Source organism: Macaca mulatta, chromosome 14 (assembly GCF_049350105.2).
Source record: "Macaca mulatta isolate MMU2019108-1 chromosome 14, T2T-MMU8v2.0, whole genome shotgun sequence".
NCBI lineage: Eukaryota > Metazoa > Chordata > Mammalia > Primates > Cercopithecidae > Macaca > Macaca mulatta.
Window position 1 is genome coordinate 56,254,132 of NC_133419.1, and position 7,486 is coordinate 56,261,617.

Here is a 7,486-nt window from a genome sequence, read left to right on the forward strand (position 1 = left end):
CGGATCAGGAGGTCAGGATTTCGAGACCGGCCTGCCCAGCATAGTGGAACCCCATCTCTACTAAAAATACTAAAATTATCTGGGCATGGCAGCGCACGCCTGTAGTCCCAGCTACTTAGGAGGCTGAGGTAGGAGAATTGCTTGAACCCGGGAGGCGGAGGTTGCAGTGAGCCGAGATTGTGCCACTGTACTCCAGCCTGGGTGACAGAGTGAGACTCCATCTCAATAAATAAATAAATAAATAAATAAATAAATAAATATCTTCAAACATTTTACAGAATTTGACTCTTTTCATTGACAGAAACAATACAGAAAAATAACAAAAGTTAGTACTTTGAAAATATTAAGTTTTACACATTTGGCAAAACTGATCAAGGCAAAAAGAAAAAGTGCCAATAAATAAAATGAAGACTGAGGAAAAGAAATGGCTACATGCATGAGAGAATATTTTTTTTAAGACAGGGTCTCACTCTGTTACCCAGGCTGGAGTGCAATGGTGCGATCATAGCTCAATGCAACCTCCAACTCCTGGCCTCATGTGATCCTCCCACCTCAGCCTTCCAAGTAGCTGAGATTACAGGTGTGAGCCACCATGCCAAGCTAATTTAAATTTTTTCTTTTTTTGTAGAGCCAGCCAGAGTCTCCCTATGTTGCCTAGGCTGAAACCGCCTTTGCAAAATTATAACTGAGGAAATTATGACAGTGAAAGAAATCAGACTTAACCAACTCCATCTTGCTTCCAAACTTTAAGCTGTCCTTGTTCATTCCCGGGCATAGGCCAAACTAATTTTTTTTTTTTTTTTTTAAGACGGAGTCTCGCTCTGTCGCCCAGGCTGGAGTGCAGTGGCCGGATCTCAGCTCACTGCAAGCTCCGCCTCCTGGGTTCACGCCATTCTCCTGCCTCAGCCTCCCGAGTAGCTGGGACTACAGGCGCCCGCCGCCTTGCCCGGCTAGTTTTTTGTATTTTTTAGTAGAGACGGGGTTTCACCGGGTTAGCCAGGATGGTCTCGATCTCCTGACCTCGTGATCCGCCCGTCTCGGCCATCCCAAAGTGCTGGGATTACAGGCTTGAGCCACCGCGCCCGGCCAGGTCAAACTAATTTTGGGAAGCAATTCAGTTCATGGTTTGACTCTAAAAACAAAATTGACAATAGCCCTTTCTCAAAAAAAACCCCTTCTTGACTGAGGACCAGTCGGCCTTTGAAGGACTAACAAATTAGCTACAAGATTAGAAATTACAGTTTGGGGCAGGGCAAGGTGGCTCACACCTGTAATCCTAGCACTTTGGGAGAATGAGGTGGGTGGATCACCTGAGGTCAGGCGTTCGCGACCAGCCTGGCCAGCAGGGTGAAACCCCATCTCTACTAAAAATACAGAAATTAGTCGAGCATAGTCCTGGGCACCTGTAATCCTAGCTACTTGGGAGGCTGAGGCAGGAGAATTGCTTGAACCTGGGGGGCGGAGGTTGCAGTGAGCTGAGATGGTACCACTGTACTCCGGCCTGGGCAACAAAGCAAGACTCCATCTCAAAAAAAAAAAGGAAAAAGAAATTACAGTTTAGGGGTCATGCAGCCTCTGGCTCCAAGAGTCTGAACCTCCCCAAATTGCTCCTGGAGATAACATCATTACTGTAAAACTTAAGATCAGTGCTTGAGATATTTTGCAGACCCTGCACTAGATAGATCAGCTAACACCACCCAGACCAGTAATCTGGCTCAACCAATTCTGCCATCCCACCCAGGAACAGAAAACAGCAAGAAAACCTCATTTCAACCTCCTATGATTCCATCTCCAACCTGACCAATTAGCAATTCCCACTTCCCAAGCCCCTACCTGCCAAATTACCTTTTTTTTTTTTTTGAGATGGATGTTTGCTCTGTAACCCAGGGTTGAGTGCAGTGGCGTGATCTCGACTTCACTGCAATCTCCGCCTCCAGGTTCAAGCGTTTCTCCTGCCTCAGCCTCCTGAGTAGCTGGGATTACAGGCGCCCGCGAAAATGCCCGGCTAATTTTTGTATTTTTAGTAGAGATGGGCTCTCATCCTGTTGGCCAGGCTGGTCTTAAACTCTGGACCTCAAGTGATCTGCCTGCTTCGACCTCCCAAAATGCTGGGATTACAGGTGTGAGCCACTGCACCTGGCCCCAAATTATCTTTTTTTTCTTCTTCTTTTTTTTTTTGAGACGGAGTCTTGCTCTATCGACCAGGCTGGAGTATAGTGGCGTGATCGTGGCTCACTGCAAGCTCCGCCTCCCGGGTTCACGCCATTCTCCTGCCTCAGCCTCCCGAGTAGCCGGGGCTACAGGCGCCCGCCACCATGCCCGGCTAGTTTTTTGCATTTTTAGTAGAGACGGGGGTTTCACCATGTTAGCCAGGATGGTCTCGATCTCCTGACCTCATGATCCGCCTGCCTCGGCTTCCCAAAGTGTTGGGATTACAGGCGTGAGCTACCGTGCCCAGCCCTGATGTTTCATTATTACTCCAATCAGTCTCCCAAGCATTGAGGGATCACAGTTGCTAAAGATAATTTGGGGCTGGGCGTGGTGGCTCACGCCTGCAATCCCAGCACTTTTGATCATGAGGTCAGGAGTTTGAGATCAGCCTGACAAACACGGTGAAACCCTGTCTCTACTAAAAATACAGAAATTAGCCGGGCGTGGTGGTGTGCATCTGTAATCCCAGCTACTCAGGAGGTTGAGGCAGGAGAATCGCTTGAACCTGGGAGGCAGAGGTTGCAGTCAGCCGAGATCATGCCACTGCACTCCAGCCTGGGCAATAGAGCGAGACTCCATCTCAAAACAAAAACAAAACAAACAAAAAACAGTGGTCTCCAGCACAGCTGGCTCTGTGTGAATTACCCTTTCCGCACAGCCAGCTCTACGTAAATTACCCTTTCTCCATTGCAATGCCCCTGTCTTGTCTAGGCAGCAGGCAACGTGAACAAGACTGCTTTCAACTCTCGGCTCAAGTGATCCTCTCACCTTGGCCTCCCAAAGAGCTGGGATTACAGTCTTAAGCCACCACACTGGAAAAGAGAAATTTTTTATGTTACCAAATTATATGTGTTAAATATATGGGAAACCTAGATGAAATAGATAAACTTCTAGAAAAATCTGGGTGTGGTAGGAGGGTTCTGAGGGAAGGAGGGTGAGGTGGGGAGGTGGGACAGTCAGAGATATGCTCTGCAACTTCAGGGAGAAATTGGGCCTGAAGCTTTTCTTTTCTCCCTCCCTTCCTTCCCTCCCTCCCTCCCTCCCTCCCTCCCTCCCTTCCGTCTTTCCTTCCGTACTTTTCTTTCTTTCACAGAGCTTCTCTCTTGTCGCCCAGGCTGAAGTACAATGGCACAATCTCAGCTCCCTGTAACCTCTGCCTCCCAGGTTTAAGCAATTCTCCTGCCTCAGCCTCCTGAGTAGCTGGGATTACAGGCATGTGCCACGACGCCCGGCTAATTTTGTGTTTTTAGTAGAGATTGAGTTTCACTATGTAAGTCGGGCTGGTCTGGAGCTCCTGACCTCAGGTGATCCACCCACCTCGGCCTCCCAAAGTGCTGGATTACAGGCGTGAGCGATGGTGCCCAGCTGCTTTTCTATTTAGTAGAGAAATGTTGGATTTGATAAGCGAGGATGGAAAACAAGAAAAGAATGAAGTAGAGGCATGGGAGGAAGCCATGTGATGTGACAGAGCACAATGAATGTTGACTTTCTGGTTCTGAGAGTCTTGTGTTCTACTATTTGCTAGCACCACGCTGGGCAACATAGCCCTACTGTTAGCTCATATGGTGATTTTGGATGAAGTAGAAAAGGATGTTGCCGGGCAAGGTGGCTCATGCCTGTAATCTCAGCGCTTTGGGAGGCCAAGGCGGGCGAATTGCCTGAGCTCAGGAGTTCAAAACTACCCTGGGCAAAATCACCCATGGTGAAACCCCATCTCTACTAAAAATACAAATACAAATACAAATAATAATAATAATAATAATACCAGGGCATGGTGGAGCGTTCCTGTAATCCCAGCTACTTGGGAGGCTGAGGTGGGAGAATCACTTAGCCCGAGAGGCTGAGGGTGCCGTGAGATGAGCTCGCACCACTGTACTCTGGCCTGGGCAACAGAACGAGACTCCATCTCAAAAAAAGAAAAAGAAGATGCCTTTTCTTTTTTCTTTGTAGAGATGGGGGTGGGGGTGCTGGATCTCACTGTGTTGCCAAGGCTGGTCTTGAACTTCTGGGCTGAAGCAATCCTCGAAGCTAGGCCTTCCGAAGTGCTGGGACTACAGGCATGCACCACTGTGCCTGGCCAGATGCCTCTTTCTTAAGATACTTTACTGCCATCTGTTGGAAAACTGTCATCATACCTATATAAATTAATAATGAGTACAATGATGGTGTCTCATGGTACGATGTACACAAATATGAACAGCAGCCCTGCCTGTCACCTGCAGGGCCCCTGGTGCCAGGTTACATATGCTGATAACTCACAACTTGAGTTTAGCAAACCTTGAGGGTGGCAGGCAGGAGTTGAGGCAGCAGGCCAAGGGGTGGCCCAGCTATATCACTCCAGGGTCCCAGCCTCAAAGGTGGTCAGCTGAGTTGCTTCTCACTTTATTGTCTCGCCCCTGGCAGCCCAGGTAGATTGTTTTGGTGGGGGCTTTTGGTCAGTTCCAACATTTGTCAAAACCTACTACATGGGAGTGGTGTTTTTTCTAGGAGAAGTTTGTATAGGCTTACCAAAAAAAAAAAAACTATGTATTTTACATTTGATGGGAATTATATTACCTTTTGTGGTCCACATATCTGTATTAATGACAAGATCTAGGACCAGGGGTGGTGGCTCACACCTGTAATTCCAGCGCTTTGGGAGGTTAAGGCAAGCAGATTGCTAGAGGCCCAAAGTTAGAGACCAGGCTGATCAACATAGCAAAACCCCATCTCCACTGAAAATTTAAAAATTAGGCCAGGTGAGGTGGCTCATGCCTGTAATCCCAGCACCTTGGGAGACCGAGGTGGGTGGATCACCTGAGGTCAGGAGTTCGAGACCAGCCTGGCCAGCGTGGTGAAACCCCATCTCTACTAAAAACACAAAAATTAGCCGGGTGTGGTGGCACACACATGTAATCCCAGCTACTCAGGAGGCTGAGGCAGAAGAATTGCTCAAACCCAGGAGGCAAAGGTTGTAGTGAGCGAAGATCCCACCACTGCACTCCAGCCTGGGCGACAGAGCGAGATTCCCTCTCAAAAAAAAAAAAAAAAAAAAAAAAAAGGCCGGGCGCAGCGGCTCACTCCTGTAATCCCAGCACTTTGGGAGGCTGAGGTGGGAGGATCACAAGGTCAGGAGTTTGAGACCAGCCTGACCAACATGGGGAAACCCCTGCCTCTACTAAAAATACAAAACTTAGCCAGGCATGGTGACAAGCACCTGTAATCCCAGTTACTCAGGAGGCTGAGGCAGGGGAATCGCTTGAACCTGGGAGATGGAGGTTGCAGTGAACCGAGATCATGCCACTGCACTCCAGCCTGGGCGACAGAGTGAGACTCCATCTCAAAAAAAAAAAAAAAAAATTAGCTGGGCGTGGTGGTGGGCGCCTGTAATCCCAGCTACTCAGGTGGCTGAGGCACGAGAATTACTTGAACCTAGGAGGTGGAGATTGCAGTGAGCCGAGATCACACCATTGCACTCCAGCCTGGGCGATAAGAGCAAAACTCTGTCTCAATAAATAAATAAATAAATAAATAAATAAATAAATAAATAAAATGATTCTGTCTCAAAAATATATAGAATACAGACAAGCTCTTTATCTTGCACCAGCTTAACAAGGTGACCTTGCCTCCTCTGAGGCTCGAACTCAGGGCCTTCAGATTATGAGACTGATGTGCTGCCTACTGCGTTAAGGAGGCATCTGGAAAATGTTTTGCTTCCTATAATATACAGTTCTATAGGTTTTGGCAAACATAATTGTGTAATCACTATGCAATCAAAAAATAGAATAATAATTTTGTTCCCCAAAGCTTTTAAGAGCTCAGCCATAGCTAAATATATCTTCCTTTTGGGATCTGGTCCAAGTGCCATTCACTTCCCTTCATTATCTCATCCAGCCTTTCCTAGGAAGCTCTTGGCTCTCAAACTGATGTGAATAAGGAGGCCACTGTGTTCACAATGTAAGGGAGAAGGGTGGGTGCAGCAGATAAAGTCATCCACCCATACTCTAAAAATACTCTCAACCTAGGGGGACCCAGGGAGAAGGGGGAAGAGGCTGAGGGGAGCACTGGAGTCACTCCTGGGCTTATAGGAGAGCCAAAGCGACTCTTCTGCTTCCTTGGTCCAGCCACCCTACCCTGTCTCAGCCTCTACATACACTATTCTTTCTTTCCCTCCCTCCCTCCCTCCCTCCCTTCCTTTCCTTCCTTTCCTTCCTTTCTTCCCTCCCTCCCTCCCTCCCTCCCTCCCTCCCTCCCTCCCTTCTTCTTTTTTGTTTTTTGATGGAGTTTTGCTCTTGTCTCCCAGGCTGCAGTGCAGTGGCATGATCTTGGCTTACTGCAACCTCCGCCTCCTGGGTTCGAGGGATTCTCCTGCCTCAGTCTCCCAAGTAGCAGGGACTACAGGCACATGCCACAACACCCGGCTAATTTTGGTATTTTTGGTAGAGACGGGGTTTCACCATGTTGCCCAGGCTGGTCTCGAACTCTCGAACTCCTAATCTCTGGTGATCCACCTGCCTGGGCCTCCCCAAGTGCTGGAATTACAGGCATGAGCCACCGCACATGGCCCACACACTCATATAAAGTACACACATACAATTACTTACACATGCAAACACACATACATCTAATATATATAAGCACATAATATACATACATGATCACCACTATGCACAAATGCTTACTCACATAGAAATAAGCTCAAACAGGCTGGGCATGGTGGCTCATGCCTGTAATCCCAGCAGTTTGGGAGGACGAGTAGGTGAATGCCTGAGCTAAGGAGTTCCAGACCACCTTGGACAACATACTGAGACCCTTGTCCCTAATGAAATACAAAAATTACCCGGGTGTGGTGGCGCACACCTGTATAATCCCAACTACTCTGGAGGCTGAGGCAGGAGAACCGCTTGAACCCAGGAGGCAGAGGTTGCAGTGAGCCGAGATAGCACCACTGCAATTCAGCCTGGGCGACAAAGAGAGACTACATTTCAAGAAAAAGAAAAAAAAAAAAAAAGCTCAAACAGAAATACACAAGCTCACACATCTGGGAAAGTTGCATCTTGCATCACTTGGGGACGTTATCAGTAATTTGCTCCTCCTGTTGCTTCAACTTCATACTTCCTCACCATGGGGTATCAGAGTAAGCCTGAGGCTGACTATTTTTTGTGGCTTCTTTGTTGCTGTGGGTTAGGATAGATGAAAGGTAATGTCTAATTTTCAACTGATTTAGGAAGCTTGTGTTTGAGAGACATGAGGATCCTGAAGCTGGTTACAGGCAAGGTGTTGGAGGCTAGTGGGA

The 7,486-nt window shown here is 47.8% G+C and overlaps 1 non-coding gene across 1 annotated transcript; it reads right to left on the bottom strand.

The window, feature by feature from the left end:
* Positions 1–5,813: 5,813 nt before the first annotated feature.
* Positions 5,814–5,886, bottom strand: TRNAM-CAU (transfer RNA methionine (anticodon CAU)). The gene has a single exon. It is a non-coding gene; the product is annotated as a tRNA-Met (tRNA).
* Between the last annotated feature and the right edge of the window lie 1,600 nt (positions 5,887–7,486).